Source organism: Rhopalosiphum padi, chromosome 1 (genome assembly GCF_020882245.1).
Source record: "Rhopalosiphum padi isolate XX-2018 chromosome 1, ASM2088224v1, whole genome shotgun sequence".
In the NCBI taxonomy this organism is placed as follows: domain Eukaryota; kingdom Metazoa; phylum Arthropoda; class Insecta; order Hemiptera; family Aphididae; genus Rhopalosiphum; species Rhopalosiphum padi.
In genome coordinates, this window is record NC_083597.1 from 66,631,331 (window position 1) to 66,650,066 (window position 18,736).

Here is an 18,736-nt window from a genome sequence, read left to right on the forward strand (position 1 = left end):
ACGATATATTAATATATTTTTTAACTTTATTATTTTTTAGAGTTATTTTTCATTTGAATATATTTAATAAATTAACTATTCGTGCATTAATGTACTTTAAAATGTTAAACAAAACTATAATAAAATGTTTAAGAACGTATAGATATAACTACTAATAAAACTAATTTAAATATAACTGTCAATCATAGAAATAATTATCAAAAATTAAATTTTTAAAAAACAAAATATAGAAATAATTTTTTGAAGGAGACAAAGAGAGTATCTACAATGTAAACTCTCCTATATTATACAAATTTAGGTAATCGAATACGATAATAGATAATCATGGATTTAAACACATATTAGGTAATTTAACGTAATGCAAGTAAATTTATTATTTAATGTTTTCAAAATAATTTGTAAATAAAATTTTATTTTATTATAAAAAAAAATACCTAAGACCATTATAAAAATGACATGAAGGTGATCATAATTATAACTTATAATCACGATTTAACTATACCTAATGACCACTTTTTCACATTACTTACTATTTGCAATAAAACTTTAAAATTAATTTATATGCATTTTAAATTCTCATTAATCGTCTTCAGATTTTAATAATATACAAGGAAGTTATTAAAATGTTAATTACGATATTGAAGAATAGCAGTATATTCAATTTTTTTCATTTAGTGCAGTGTGTAATAAAGTATTCACACTACGTTATATGTTTATTATTTATTGAACATTTTGAATATCCAACCATGCAGTTTGCGTTAGTGTCACGATCAATAGCTTATTTCCAAAAACATTGTTTGAAATCGAATTATCTAAAATTAAAATTGTACATTGAAGCACTAACTTTTGATAGTAATTTGTTTTTATATTTCAAAAATCAAAATAATTCAAAATATACAAAATAAATGTATTTTTTAAATTCTAAATGAAACAAAATTAAATTTTCCAAGATTCTAGAAAGGCCTATATTTCGATTAGAACCCAAGTTTAATCATTACAATAAAACAAATTAATTTCTAATTTTTCTTAAGTTAGTAGTGTAAGAAAATATAATAAAAAATAAATGTTCATGATAAGCAAGACATATGGTTTTAACTTAACTCTTCTGATTTTTAATTTTCGAATAATTTGAAATTTTGGATTTATTTAAATTATATTATAATGTATTTAGTATTATTGCACAGCATATCATATAAGATCTTATAGTAATTAGTATAAATTATGATTTAACAGTTAAATTGTGCGTTTTATAAAAAACTTAAAATAATAATAAATATTAAAAGTAAATAATACTTCTTTTTGGTTTTTTGCATTTAAGTATAGAAGAATAATTAAACAAATACAGATCTTCTAATACTGTAATAATTAACATATTACTATTTCAGAAAAAAAAGTTATTGATCAAATTACTCCTATAGGTTTACCGTATAATTTTAAAGTGTTTAGATTACATACACAGCTATTACCTATTGTACCTATGTCCGTATATGTATATAAAAGATGTAATAACGCCTATAGGCTATATTACAATAAATAATAACAGGATAAGGTCCATAAAATATTCGTGGAATTACTTGCTCTTAGTAAAGTGTAAATCAAAAATTGACGCATTTTTATATGTATACAATTCAAAATTAATCGCACATTCGCCTTACATAATTTTACTATTTCTATTCACAAAAATATATTTATTGAAATGTATCTATATCTTGAATATTAAAAAAAAAGTTTAATAATTTATTATTTTATACTGGTTATGATTAATTGTAATTTATTCACGGCAATAAATAATATTGTACCGTCAAAATATAAACGGTTTTTGCATTTATTATTAACTATGTTGTTTATTAAATGTTTAGGGTGCTTTTACATTATAACCTAATTTTGTTAAAAAAAATATACCATTTACTAAACTATAAAAATAATGTTTCTCATGTATTGTCGAAAACCTTGACGAACACTTAACTTTTTAATACGGGGTGTATATTTCATACTATAATGCTAATAAACAAATCCACTATCAAAACTATATTTCAAAATAAAGATAATTGTTCAATTAATTTGTTTTTTTTAGGGCCCATATTTTATTAATAGCTTATCATATGCGTAATAATCGCGTTTATTTCAAAGCACTTTTTAAGTCTACGATTTGTTATCTTTAATGTATAACTTATATTAGATGTGTGTAATTATTATATGTAACTTCGGTCATAAAATAAATATCATTGTCGACAATTGCCATAATATTGTCATCTAAATTCTAAACTAATACTAATTATCCATTTCTATAAATATAATATATATATGTATACATAAAATTCAAAACGTAGCCATAGCTCTAGTGTAAGTTATACAATCAATTTATAATTAATATCAACACGTATGTAGTGTGTATATTTATAGTCTATACTGTATAGCAGTATAGTACATTTATTGGTTCTATCTCTGGTGAAGTCATCGGGTTAGTGGGACGTTCAGTTATATTTCATATTGTCGTTAGCATTGAATTTTTGCAATACAACATCATACATACATTATACATATATATAAGTCACACATAGTTTTACTCGTCAATATTCAATAATACTGTAATAGTCAGAAGTCGTCTTACGTGAGCATTTCAGATATAATTGCAACTCGAGATAGTGTCAACTGCATCTAGAAGAAGTAATTACGAACTTTAACGGGTGATTGCATTCACAATGTGTACTGCAATGTTATTATTATTATTATTATATCCTCTGGAAACAATAGATAACACTTAAGTCGTGACACTGGACGGACAAGATATTAGGTATAACAGTCAGTATTATATAAACAAGGTACATAATATAGGGCGTATATGAATTCCACCAAAATTATATTTTTACCAGAAAAAAAATAACTGATTACACCAACGATCGACTTGGCTAAACTGTAATATAATATATTAATTCCGCCAGCGCATAACTGATAAATTTAAAATCAATTTAAAACAAAATAACGTTGCTAAACAATTTAATCTTTTTCCAATAAAATATGTCAAACAACTTCCAACAAGTCCAAGAATAGTTTGTTGGAATGATTTTAAATTAATGGGCTGATAGCTTTATGATAGGTATCAAATCATTATTTAAAAAAAATTGGAGTTTAATTATTTAATTTTGAATCAAATCTTATATTATGTATTTTATGTTTGAAAATTATTTAAATAAGACAATAATATGTATTTAAATTATATTATTTTGTATTTGTGTATGACGTTTATGTATTATATTGTATCATATAAACAAGCGGAATCAAAATATACAAATGTTCAGTGAGATTGATATTAAAACAGCGACATCGATAAAACTCTATCTTCATATATATTTTCATAACAAAAGGGCCTTAGCGAAATTAATTTTTCAAGGTTTTCACTTTTTCAGGAGTTTTGAGAAGCATTTTTTTTTAAGAATTAAATAACTTTTTTTACGTAGGATTTAATACATCTTTCGTAAAATTCTTTTTTTATATTCGTACGTTGTTTCCATAAATATACATTTTGATCGGCCTTTAATTACTATTTGCGTGGATACAGAAACTTTAATACATTTGCTTAAGATTTTTGACGCTTATGCCCCACATTTTTTTACATAATTTATCTTATACACTAATTCCTTATTATAATTTCGTATTATCAATAATTAAATTATGTTCTTGAGTTCATCAAAATAAAGTGTAGACAAATATTTTCTATATAAAAACCAAAAACATATTTTTAAAAACGTTTCTTCGTCTCTAAACCTCTAAGATAATGTAATTTATTTCTTATAATTCTCGTTTAGACCCTTTTTTGAACAAACAAAATATAAAAGGGTCTTTTATAGAACAAAAACATAAAATTTAAATTGTTTGTTAAATAGTATAGTCACATCTATTTTTGCACATATGATGCATTGAGAACATATTTTTTTTTTTTGTCCAATAATATTAAATTTACTGTTGCTTGGACCCTTTTAATCTGTAACCATCGATGTAATATTAAATAATATCTCGTATATTATAATGTAATGCGCAATCACACGCGCACAAAATATCATTGGAAGCGATGAGGACGGACGACGTCGATCCCGTTAAAACTTGAATAAAAATGTGTGTGTGTCTGTGTGTGTATAATACGCGAGCAACTGGTTTTGCGTTTTCGGAGGGCGGTCAGACATTTTATATTATTATTTCTCATGAAACGTCTCCGGCGGAATGTTGGGTGGTACGCGCGCGAGGTTTCGCGGTCCGCAGCCGCCGGCGAAAAAAGCGATAATTGAACGCACCCGCGCTAGTTAACGCGGCGGCGGTAGCACCAAATCGGAGTATATACGATATTACATATTATATTATATGTATTAACAGTTGGCCAATTAACTCGGGGGCCACTAGATTTTAAGTCGTACCTACATGCACATATAGAAATTTCGTTTTTTTTTTTTTTTTAATGAGTTCCATTACTATATCTCCAAGCGATCTATATTATAATTTATAATTTAGTAATAATATTGTGTATATGGTGTTGTACATACACGCTCCCGGGTTGACACAATACTACATACGTATATAATATATACCAATGGAAAGTATATGTATAGAATTATTATATACAGAGTGATTCATTAAGCATGTTCGCCCCCTCTCTTTGCTTAAATAATGCAGTTAATGAAAATCTAATTTTCGGGATTTTTAAATATACTTTAGATATATATTAGATATATATATATTAAGATTATATTTTTAAATTCTTGAGAATTATTGTACTACTTAAGTAGTGCACCATGGAGTCGTGGAGACGCAAACTTCTGTTTTTCATACGAGAACCAACCTTTTATACTGTAAGTTATTTGTTTAAATATTTTTTCTGAAAATGTTGACGTATCAAAATGAAAATTCAAAGAAGTAATTATTCTTGAGTTACTTAACTTTGTGTATTAAGGATAGGTTAGAATGGTTAGATTAATAGGATAATAGGTCCATGATAATTATGGGCTTGAGAAATATAGAAGCAACTATAGTAATTTGTAAATTTTCGTAGATAATTTATATTAATCTATCAATATTTACAATATATAAGAATAGTATTATAATTATCTATTTTATATTTTTGTAAGACTTTTATCATTTATACAAATATTTAAAATATTTCAATAACTGAGAACTGCTTGTTTAAATTAAATAAGAAAGTACTTACATCAACATTTTCAAAAAAATTATTCACTAACTAATTTGTAGTAAAAAGAATTTGAAACACAACAGTTACAAAACAAGAGATATTCTTTAAATAGTACAACAAAATCTCAAAAATTTTAAAATATGGTCTATAAAATCAGAAATTGATATATTCATATATTGATGCATCGTTCCTTCTTTTAATAAATGAAAAAAATGAACAAAATTAATACTTGGTGAATCACTCTGTATATGATATAATTATTTTCAAAAATCATTTTCCGTGCTTATACATGGTAAATAATATATTTTACATGCATTGGGCATCCACGCGCCACCGGCATTCTACGAAATTGATTATTATAATTTTTTTTCTGCACTATTCATTTTACCCAAATTTATTATTACCTATCATAAAATACGGTAGCTATCTTATAGCTTTGGCAACCAATGATAAAAATGATTGAGATATGTCGCTGTATACGGTATTACAATATGCGTGTTATTTAACCATTCATTAAATATGCATTATAATATACAATATATTATGTTTAAAGCAAAAAGTAGCATTAAATATTTTTGTGGAATGTGTATTAATTTGATTCTGGTTGATTTAACAAGATAGAAGAAATTACTATGGTACACATTTCTTAAAAAAATTTAAAATTTTAACACTTTTAAAATAACAAAAATCTTGAAAGACTGCATGTGTTTTGTAACTATTGATGCAAACTTAATAACTCAACAATTTTTTCCTGGAATTAATCTAGTTTTTAGTGTTTTTCTCTGATATGATCATGTATATTATGTATTTAACTCAATCTAATATATTTAGATAAATTTAATCAATAAACTAAATTATTAATTTTATTTAATTGTTTGAGATATTAAAAAAAAAAAAAATACTTATTTTGTTATTAAAAAGAAAAAAACATTTTTATGATAAATGTTTTATGTATTAACTATTAAAATGTATTGTGAAAAATAGGAATTTTAATTTTGATACTCTGTATTATTAAGTGTGAACATTGAAAATATTTAAAATATGAACCTATTATAGTACAAATTAAATACTTTAATATAGGTAATTTAATATGAACTTCTTATAATCCTTATATTATTTGAATTAATAAATTTAAAAAAACAACGAATACTTACTATTTAATATAGTGAGGTATGAGGAGATACAGCATTATCCATAATGAGATAGTAAAAAAACATCCTTTATGGTTATAAATGCGTTCATGAGTAAATTTTACAATAACGATTAATTATTCAATGTAAATTCCTAATGCATTTATAATTAATTTGAAATTAAAATTTGTATAGATTATATTAATGCTTAAATAAAAAAGGCGCCATGTCTGCAAGTGACATTTTTGTTTGAGCAAATTATAAAGCACATTTAAAACTATTAAACTAGTATGTATTAGGTGTTACTTTTAACATATTTTTGTATTTATTAGAAACCTAAACTAGTATTATGAACTGCAGCAATTTGAATGCGTATAAAATTTAATGTGATTTAAACTCTGTTTTGTAAAATGTAGTATAGCTAAATTTGTGTATTTTCAATAGAACGCTCATTGTAATAGGTATTATAATATAATTATCGGCATAATCGCCATAGCATTAAAATATTGCAATTTATACAAATAATATAAATTAGCATCATGGCGAGATGGTAAATTTCAATTTATAAGTAATTCAAATTCATTAAAAATATGTATACACTATACATAATGTAATATTTTTATCCACAAAAATATTATGTAAAAAGACTATACACAAATCTAAATACATACGTATCACACACTCACAAATACATAAACACATACAAACAAGCTCATATGCACACGTGTATTCATATTATTATAAACTTCTTATTTAATCAAATAATTTGGTTTTGTAATTTCTGTCAGAAAAGTAGTAGCTAAAAACTCTGCGTGAACATCGAAAAGTGGTTTTTATTTATCCGCAGGGTATCATTCGTTCCTGTCTGTCTACTCAGAACTGATTGGATACACTAAAAGCACATAAATTATTTAAAAAATAAAGTATAATCATTACTAAGAAAAATTAATTTTTTAATTTTGTAAATAGATTTAACCGTTGTTATAATTGTTGGTACAACATGGTATATTATTAACTTATTAATCAACAATAGGCTAACTCTATGAATATAGGTGCCTATGTAAATACGTACGTAATAAAAAGAACTATAAAAAACTTACAGCAAATGAATTCGTACAGAAGTAAATGTTTATAATCTAATATCAACCAGAATAATTGTCAAGTATAAATCAGAACAGAAATAACAAAAATGATGTCAAAAATAAGTTAAGATAAAGAAGAACGTTAAAAGCCCCAAGCACTTCACCCAAAAAAAAAAAAACCTTCGTAGTATGAAATTATACAGTATAATTCAATTATTTAATTAAATTAATTATTATTCAGTATAAAATATAAATGCTTGTGACCAAGAACATTTTACTTTATTATTGAAATAAATGTATTATTATTCATTGTATCACAAGACACCTCGTTAGTAATGCACTTTTAAAGTAAATAAATATGTAATGTTCTAATTATTTCACTTAAGTCGACGAAATCTACATGTATCGATACATATAACCACTTTTGTACAGCTACACCATGTTCGAAAGTTAATATTGAGTTATGTAAATTAAAGAATTTAAATATTATATACTGTGGATTTATTGTTTGTATTTCACGATAACGCTGTTAAGATTTTAATACTGTTTGCGGATTCAGTACTAATAGTGCATTTTAAATTCAACGACCACATTAATTTCCGAATACAATTAGTGACAATACAGCCGAACTCAAAGTCGTTATTGATGTATTAAATTATACCATATAAGATGTAAATAAAGTGCCCAGAAGCACTCTCAAAGCAATTTTACAAAATCAAAAATCGTTCCACAAAAAGAGAAAATTAATATAATGAATATGTGTGCAGCTATTTTATCTTATTAGTATTTTACTTAAAATATTTTTAATAATTTCAAATAAAAAATTAAGATATATTATGGTCTACAAGCCTACAACAATGTTTATCATTAATATTATTAACATATTTTGGCTATAAAATCCCTTTAGTCACAAAAAAAACTAAATATAATGATCATAAAGTGGAAAATATACTGTAACTGAAACGTCTGAAACCACTAGTCCAGATAGTTATGTTTCAGTTGTAACTTGCAAGACAGAAAAAATAAATTCATACAGTGACACAGTATTGAACATTTTCCATAGCGCATATACGATGTTCTTAATATTTTGTATAGTAGTCGGTAGATAATCTTTTATCAAAACAAGTACAACTCAAAATTTCATTCTGCACATTATGGGGAACGAATTCAAAATTTCTCCTAATTTTATCGATTATTATATTATTGTCAAGCTGTATATAGTTAGTTAATTGATACTAAGAAATTATTTTAAATTTACTTAAAAAGTTTTTTGGCTATGAAACTCAAATAAATATTAAAAATATATTTTGTTCATATCTATAAAACAAATGTTAACAACTCACAAATAACAACTTAAAATCATATTTATATGATTTTCTGTTAATCCTTAATTAAAATATTATTATTATTATTATTATATTATTATTTTAATACATAATGAGTTATCGCTGATAAAAAAAAAACTACTACACAAAGTAATTTTCCATATATTCCTTCACAATTTTTTAACTAAATTATTTAATTTAAAAACAGATTTATGAAAACATGTATACAAAACGATGATGTATAATAGTATATAATTAAGGTTTCAAAGCGATTAATCAATTTTGTTTGACAAGATTGAATTGGTACACCTTTGAACTGCAGCGATTTTCTGAGATTATTGACGAGATCATAAACATCATACCGAATTCAGTATTAATACAGCCAGCACTATCATCGTGCGTAATAAAGACGATGATTATACATCGTACAGTATTTTAATAATAATAGTAAATTGCGCTGGCTGCGTTTTCGACTAGGTTTACATCACGCCTTGTCGCATTTATATATTATATTATAATAGAAAAAATGAAACGCATTCGCCGAGGATATTAAGCCTATAGAATATTGCAGAAAACAGTCGAAAATCGCTAGTTAGATATAAACACTAGGTAGTATGTATTATACACTATTATCTACCTACATTATAATAATGGTCATCGGACAATTTTGGGTTACGGTGCACGTCACGATCCGATTTTTTGATTAGAGCCAGGACACAACATAGATATACGTATTTTGTATTATATTATTATACATACTATACACACTTGTGCGTTTATCGTTATCTACTGCCAAAGATGTCGGTGCAGCCGACGCGTCAAAAAGTAATTATTATTAACGGTAGTGCGATTTGATCATTGCCGCTGCGTCCATCACATATGTGTAATAACATATATTATTACTACTAGTAGTGGGCGGTAAGTTAATGGAAAAATTTAACCCGAGTCAGTCAAGCTATATTAATTTAAAGACCTCGAGTTGAAAGTTAATAGACAATAGTTAACAAAAAAAAAAAATTCAACACGTTTTGATAAGAAAGAAATCTTTCTAATTATTTGCACATGAACCAACAACAAGAAACACTTTGAATTCAAATTTTTCTGCTCCAATATTTAGCACGTTATTAGCGTATGTATTTGTATTTTATTTAAATTTTATATGCATATTATTAAAATATATAGGTACATAATTAATGGCCTGTGGAATTATATTTTTTTTTAATTCACAAATTTCCTCAGCCAAAAAAAATATAGGTAATCAAAACGTAATGCAAATTTTCATGAACGATAACTTAACTTACTTAAGAAATACCAATAAACTATATTCACTAAACTTATCAGCAAAACAGTTAATTGAGGAAATATATATCCATTAACCATACTATGACTATTGTTCATAGGCATTACAGACAATCATTGACAGTAACGTAATATAGCTCATATCAAATTCACAATCTTAATAATTGGTAAACGGGTACATTTTAAGTGGTTATATATCAATATTAACAGTGTCTTTTGAGAATCTAAAAAGGAACTAGATAACAGGAAATATTTTCCTCCTCCTCCCCCTTAGTTTACCTGGTTTAGAGCAATCGTGATGTACAATAGGACTGTCAACTCGGGGTGCATATTTAAAATGGATAAACGAGCTAACGAGTTACATTATTATAGTATATACGAGTACGGAGTAATATAGACTAGCATCAGAATCTCAGACGAATTACATATTATAACTCGTCTTGTATAATAGTTTAAAATTTACTCGATTAAATTAGCAGTATAGTCAACGGTCAGAGACTAACTGAGCCGATAAACCTATTTATGACTCAATGACTAGTATTTATTTATTTCTTATCAAAAATAAATATTTACAATAAAATACAAAAAAATCATTTTGTAATAATTTTATTAATCAAAAACACTACAAATTATATAAATTACATAATACAAAACTATATTATGTAAAGGTATAAAAATTGTTATGCCATCTTAATTATTAACCGTACACATATTTATTATTATTTAAGAATTCGGTTTTATTTAAAATAACACTTGAACATATTTGATATTTGAATAAGCAATATATTGTTATATTATACATTAATATACTTTATACGTAGTAAAGCTTATTAAACATTTGAATACTTAAATGGAAACAAAATAATTATAATTTATATTTATATTAATTAAAAATTAAATATTATTATAAGAAAATTTTAAATTTATATTTATTATTTATACTTTAGATTAACTGTATAAATAAACTATTCAATAAATAGATACTTTCGCTTTAATCAGTTTTGAGATCATTGCTATTACACGATTTTCAAGTTTCTAGCGTAATATCGAACAAGAAAATCAATATTAAATATATGATAATATGAATAATATGAGTTGATTATGACTATTATAATTTCTATGACAGTCACTCAAAATAAAATGCATTTGAAAACATATTTTTTTAAATTTTAGATCAACAATAAATATAATTGTATAAGCTACCCATGCTGATTATTGTATTTAATTTTGATTTATTATTTTATGTGGTATATATTTACGTGCGAGTTTATTATTAACAATAATAGGTTAATTACCCTGCGCCATGTCTATTTAGGACATGCATATTGTTATGTAAATAATTTATGCATTATATGGACGTATTTATACGTTAAACATTATCCTGGTCGGTTAAGCGGTCTGCGGTTAAACGATATGGTGATAGGTATTAGGTACGAACATTTAATATTTACCAACATAAATTGGCTTTAGTAAAGTATAATTTTAGAATATATTAAATGCATTGCTTTTTCCATTTTCGTAAATTTTTACTTTGAATTTAAAAGTTTTAATTTTATTAAGAATACAGGGAACACTAGTACCTATTTTCAGAATTAATGTATTTATAAAAAATCAAACAGTTAATATAGAATATTAAAGAATAATCCATATTTCAGTCACTATTCAGACGTTACTTATATAAACTTAAAAGTTAAAAGTAAAAACACTGAAACATAAACACTATATTATATAAATTTAGCCTTAGATATTTATCTAATATCTAACCTATCTTTACTACGTAGACATACGTAGTACGTATAATGTAATGTAATGATGTATAAATTGTATACTTATATAGCGTGTCTTACTACAGTTATCAAAGAATTTTTAACTATCAAATTATTCAATGCATAATTTAAATAAGCACATTTTCAAGGTTGATATGTTTTTCAATTTCACTTGTTCATTATAAATGGCTTAAGTCAAAACATTATTTTTATTTATAAATACAAGTATTCGATTTATCAACAGAAAGTCATTAGAAATTTAAGTATACCTACTTCTTTTTTATTAAATTAATGAGATTATAAATGATATAATATATTTTTATTTATAATTACAATTAAATTGTTGTATTATACATATATAAAATAAATTATGCTGTATAGTAAAAAAATATTTTAGTGAGTATAATAGGTAATTAATAATTATAAAATAAAAATGTTCTTAACTTGATATCACGAAAAATTACTAAATTATAATAAATATTAAATAGATATTATAATAATTAATAGCGTATACATAATAATAATTGATATTAGATATTATTGATCTATTCGCATGAGGTACCCGGTACCCATTTATAATAATAAAATGGTTTTACAAAAAATCATTGCTGGAAGTATTCCTAAATATTTTAATTGCTCTTAGATTATATTTAACTATCCCAGTAGCAAATTGTTCGGTCAAAAGCGCAACAATTTGCAAAAGAAAAAGCAAGAAAAAAAATTGAAGTCATAATTATATAGTAACAAATACAGTGTTTTGTTATTTATATATAATATAATATGTGTATATTACATTATTACATAATTATTAATTTATATAGCCTTATATACATTTTTTTGTACTGTACAAAATTATACAATAATATACAGTTTTTAAAATGTAGTGATATAATTTTATAGACAAAGTTAAGATCTTTATTTAAGTAAGGGAGCCCACTAAGTTGATGGTATCCTGGGGCGCAATATATCCTTAATCCAGATTTGACTGTACTATATGTATTTGTCTATTATACCAATTTATAAGGGAGGAAGTTAACTTAATTAAATATGCATGTTTCGAACATTATTATAGGTTCAATACAAAAATATATTTTAATATTATTTAAAAAAAATTGAAATATTGATCGTTGAGTGGTTTGATAAAATATTCATCCATTCCTCTAATTAAGAGACTATTTTACTAAGATTTTACTATAGGATCTCACAAACCTACACGTATACGTTCTATAACTGATTAAAACAAGCGGGTTATAACTTATAAAATACGATACATTCTAAATAACGGTAGTGCTTCCATGTCGAAGAGTATTCCTATTATGAAACACAGCCACCCAAGTACATACAATAAATTATATAGGTGACTAATGAGTAAATGACTTTATTGACTTATGAGCATATTCTTACCTTAGCTAATCGTTGAGCACGTAGGAAATCAAACGACATGTTTCATCGGTGGTGCACGTTGAGAATGGTTTTGTAAAAGTATTGTCACACTATACAACACTATTCTATACACAATAATTTATACGTTAAATTAAAAACGATTTGATATGATGACAGATCACCGGAAAATATTTGCCATATTATCGTGATCAGTCAAAATCGAATACTCTATAGCCAAATAATTTCATATGCCGATCATAATATACCGGTTATACCGTGGTTGGTCGAGAATAATAAAGTTAATAAATTAATAGGTATAAACCTCGACGCGCTAGCATCGGCTCGTAATCTTTGGAAAACAGACGATACGGCACGGCTGAAGACAGAATATCGTTTATTCAAGTAACGTGATTGCTAAATAAACAGTTTCTACCCAAAGACAATGTATAAACCATAACATCATCGCAGTCATTGCAGGTAACTTAGCACGGTGACAGCGTGAACACTGTTGGAGGTTCTCGGTATTCGATGTTGTTTACTTAGTACGTCTATCAAACAATCAAAAATTCCTATTAAAGATTTTAAAACTAAAACTATTATCATAGAAGAATATCCATAACATTATAATTTATTTATATTATGATCAAATCAAATAATTACTTATGCCTAAACTCCGCCATCGCTGTGCCAAATTTTCTGACGTAAATAACTATGCATTTGTGTGTCTTGTATATTAAATAATATTATCTACTATAGTATTGACATAATACTATAGCATGGATTATTAAAAATATTAAGTACTTACATTGAAATATTTATTGTAAATATTATTTTGCGTTAATCGTCATAGCCCATAGGTAGGTGTACGAGTTCAATTGATAAGACCATAAGAGATTCAAACTAACACATTTTTTAGTTTAACGTCAATTAATATTTTATTTAAATTAGAAAAAAATATAAAATATGGTGATCGTCGACACACGTATTGTATTGTATTGTATTGTATTGTAATCCAACTGTGTTCGCTTACATTTTAGGCAGGACACTAAAATATATTTCCTTTTTTGGTTCTCGAGTTATCTTATCTACGGCAATCTTAATAATTGACAAAGAATCTAAACAGTGGGCGATTACAAAGATGAATGGGCCCACTTAATGGGAAAATATTTAACAATCATTTGTGATGATTTATTATGTTTTATTGAACTATAAATTGCATTTTAGATTTTTAATAATAAAAATAATTTGTTTATCATAAATCAATTTAGATTTCGGTTTCAGTGCGACATTAGTTGAATAGTTAAAAAAAAATATTTAAAAGTTTTTAAAAATTATACAAAATAATACTGTAAATAAAAAAATTATTTTAAATACAATTATAATATTATTTTAAGTTTTATTGAAATACATTGAACAATTTTTATGAGTTATTTATAGTTCTCGGAAAAATATTTATTTCAAATTATTATAAATGCTTGAATAATATTTATACCTATCTTATTATGAGTGTGTATTTAATCCAAACAATGTTAAACTTGTTCAACGTTTTCAAAAATGTATTAGAATTCACCTTATCTAATCTAAAAATATAAGTCATTTTGACTTATAACTTTAATAGCTTAATTCGTATAAGTAAAATTCACCAAATGACAATTACTTTGAACACACATGTTAAATTGTAGTATGTCACAATTCAAAATGTTCAATGAAGATTCATAAGAATTTTAAATGAGCCACGGTCTACGGCCAAAATATTATGCGGTTAAATAAATTGGTTGTGGATGTACACAAGTTAACTTATAATCTTGTGATTTAATCGATTTCAATGAATCGAACATTTATTATTTTATCTTAACAAAATGATTCTAACTAATTCTCGTTTACCTACCACTGCGGCTCTGCTATAAATAAACATTTAAAACGGTTTCCTACACTGTTAACAGATAAATAAATGTTTAAGAAATCTTGTTTGGAATCTTACTTTTATGACTTTCTGTTGCAGTTATAAGACGATGTATTGATGAAATTAAATGACTTAACCGAATTATAGCTATAGCCGATCACCGTCGACATTGGTCTTACACAATTTGGGCTGGACTGTCGGAGTAGTATAATTTTGCGAATGATTTGCAATTTACTGGAGTATTGTAATTATTATTAGAATAGGTATACGACTATCCATTACTACCATCAAACCATAGCAGGTTTTCGACGTGCGGCGGACCACATAAACAGATGTTAAAATTATAATGGACAAAGCCTGTTGAGAGTAGTTGGAAAATCATATTGAAAAATTGCAACCCATTTCAATCAATTATTTATACAGTAAACTATATATCGTTTAAATAGAACTGTTGATATAAAATATTTAATTATTCATTAACTACAGGTATATGTATCAAATAGCATTATTACGCTGCATCTAAGTAAAAACAACCACTAATTTTTTTAACTACAAAAAGATATATTAAAAATATCGAACACTAAAGATATGCGGATGTTTTGATCGGTACTCTTCTATCAAAGTTAATTAGATGATATATGTGTCTCATTATCTATAACAACTGATACGTCTTATATCAAGGCGTTGCACTTCGCCGAATTCGCACCGTACTCGACGGTATACAGTTGCAGGACATTCCGAAGGGAAGGGAGGTCACTATACGCATAATAATTATAATAAATCATAAATAAATTGTCGCTATTCCAACAGTATAGAATAATATATAAGTGGCCAACGTACATCCTAATTGTTATAAGTCACCTGACTCATGTAATCATCAAGAAATTGACAGCATATTATATGCATTCACAGATGACGAACCGAAAACGGCAAAAACAGTTCCATCAAAAATTATCATCGGACTGCGACGGTACAGATACAAAAAAAAATAACTACACTATTATAATATATAATATATAAATATATCATTAAATTACTAAGGTCAATAAATGAGAAGAATTGGGTTACATAATACAATTATTTTTTAAACATCCTCCGTAAACTCGTTAATATATTTAATTCGAAATAACAAAATAGAAATTTAAATTATTCCTTAATATAAACATTTATATGCATTCAATTGTTCCAATATTTACGAAGAATAAATTTGTTTAAATTAGTATTTTCACTATTCTTCTACCAATTACTAATTAATGTACATTTTGTTTTAAGGTGTCGTAAAAAACAATTTAATAAAACCTAGGAATTATAATTTTTTTGTTTTTATTTTTTTAACCACATACGTATGTGTATTTATGTGTTTAAGGAAGTTATGCGATTTGAAATATTTAGTATAATATGATCATAAAATTGTGAGTGTGGATCAAAAATAGTGAAGATTAGAATATGATCAGGGTGGTAATTCAGAATCTTCAGTACGCTTATTTATGGATCGTTTGTACAAAAGTTATTGGTCGGATAGGATTATACAAAACATGATTTAATAAAATATAGGTATACTTGATAATTCTGTTTTTTAATTTTATTTTACTTTAAATTAATTTTGTTAAAAAAATTAGTTTCAAGTAGATTACATCTGGCTTCAAATAAGTGGGATTGGTGTCTTGGATTCATAATACTAAGGAAAATATTGGTAGAGCTAAAATTATGTAAGTACTGTAAGCAAACGATAAATCAACGAGCAATTCAATATCACACGAATTATGCAATGATATTCAAGTCAAAATAAATGATATTTTAAAATTTTAAACGACACATTATAGTTTATAGTTATATGTAAATATACAAAATAATTACTTAATTAATGCAGCATTATTATTTCTGTTCGTTGGTCGGCCGAGTGTTGTCGTTAATAGCGACGGATCGAAAATATATATATACACACACGCAATAACCCGCCCTATCCAATAATACACAATGCAACAAAAACAATTTAAAAAAAAATACTATGTCTGAAGGATGATAACGTGGGGCTTTTGATTTATGGGTTTTTAAACGTGTGTATACACTGCACTTATATACCTTACTATATACTATATAGCCAAAAATAGATATACATATATATTATATATAATAACAGCGTGTACACGTTTTAGTGCTCCACCCTCAGATGGTCACCACCCACGATTTTTTAAATTTTTTTTTATTCTTTTTAATAGTATGCAACTATCATCCGGTAAACGCACGTGATTGTGTCCAATTTGGTCCTCTTATTGTGGTCCGGACATCTTACAGCACGCGCCTAGACGAGTGAAGAAACAATAGGTACAGGTATAGAGGGCTAGATTGCTTGAAGATGTATGTATATATATATACGTACAACTTTATAAGTATATATTATATATTAAACACATAACTACATAAGTATTATACAATATACCTATTATACCTACACACAAATGTTGTATGTACTATGTATATTGTATATATATATATGATAATATACTGCACGCACACCCACACCATATATACGCATGTGTAGAAATACGTACATAAGTATAGTGTATACTGTATATAATGTAGTGCGTATGTACCTATATAATATACTCGTATACCTGTACTATAATAATATGTAGGTGATAAAAGTGTAGGTACGCAGTGAATAAACGGACTTTTTCTTTTAAATAAGGCAACTGCCGGGCGTTTTTCTAACCTTAAATCGCGGTCGTCAGCTGGCAACAATTAACACGGTATTATTTTTATTCTTATTTTACATCCCATTAATATGCACGGTATGTCCGCGCGGTCGCGCTGGTGGGTGTTTGGGGCGTCGCGCACGGCACGATTAACAAGCTTTCCGGTTCCGATCGTTTTATAAAACGTTCACACTTCAACTTCAATTAACGGCTACGAGATACCTATTTTTTTCTTCGTACGTTGTTTAGCATTAATTAATACAAGAGCAATAAAGATAGCGCCTCGACGGCCCTCTATCAGTCATGTCCGCTCGGAGTCGATTCTCAACGCGTATATTATATACAGACAGTTTACATGACGCTGTTATAATACTTCTACTAATAACAATAATAACATTATGTAGATACCTTTATATATGTATATACAACAGTAGACGGTTACAGATTGAGTATAATATAACTGCGCTCACATCTGCAACACCACGTGTATTTACGGACGACTTTGACGCGCGGAATTCGAAAAACTTACGCCGCTTACCTGTGTGTTACGTCTAGCTGTTTCAAACTAAAATACATATTTATATACAGAGTGATTCGTCAAGCATGCTCGCCCCTTTTTCTTCAATATTATATAGTAAGTTATTCAACATTTTATTTTTAAATTAACTTAAAGACCACATGTTATCAATTTTTTTTTTTTAATTTTTTATATTACTTAAAAACTACTGTTTTTTAAATGAGAACTCTCCCACTCTTGATCCCTTTTTTACTATAAGTTATTTAGTGGATAATTTTTTTGAACATTTTGATATGATTAATACGAATGAACCTAGTTCAAAATTCAAACAAGTAGTTTTTCAGTTATCAAAACATTTATTCCAAAGATAAAAGTCCTTAAAAATGGTTTTTTACAAATATTTATTATATTATAGTACATCAATTATACTATTATATTTGGATCGTTTCTACAAAC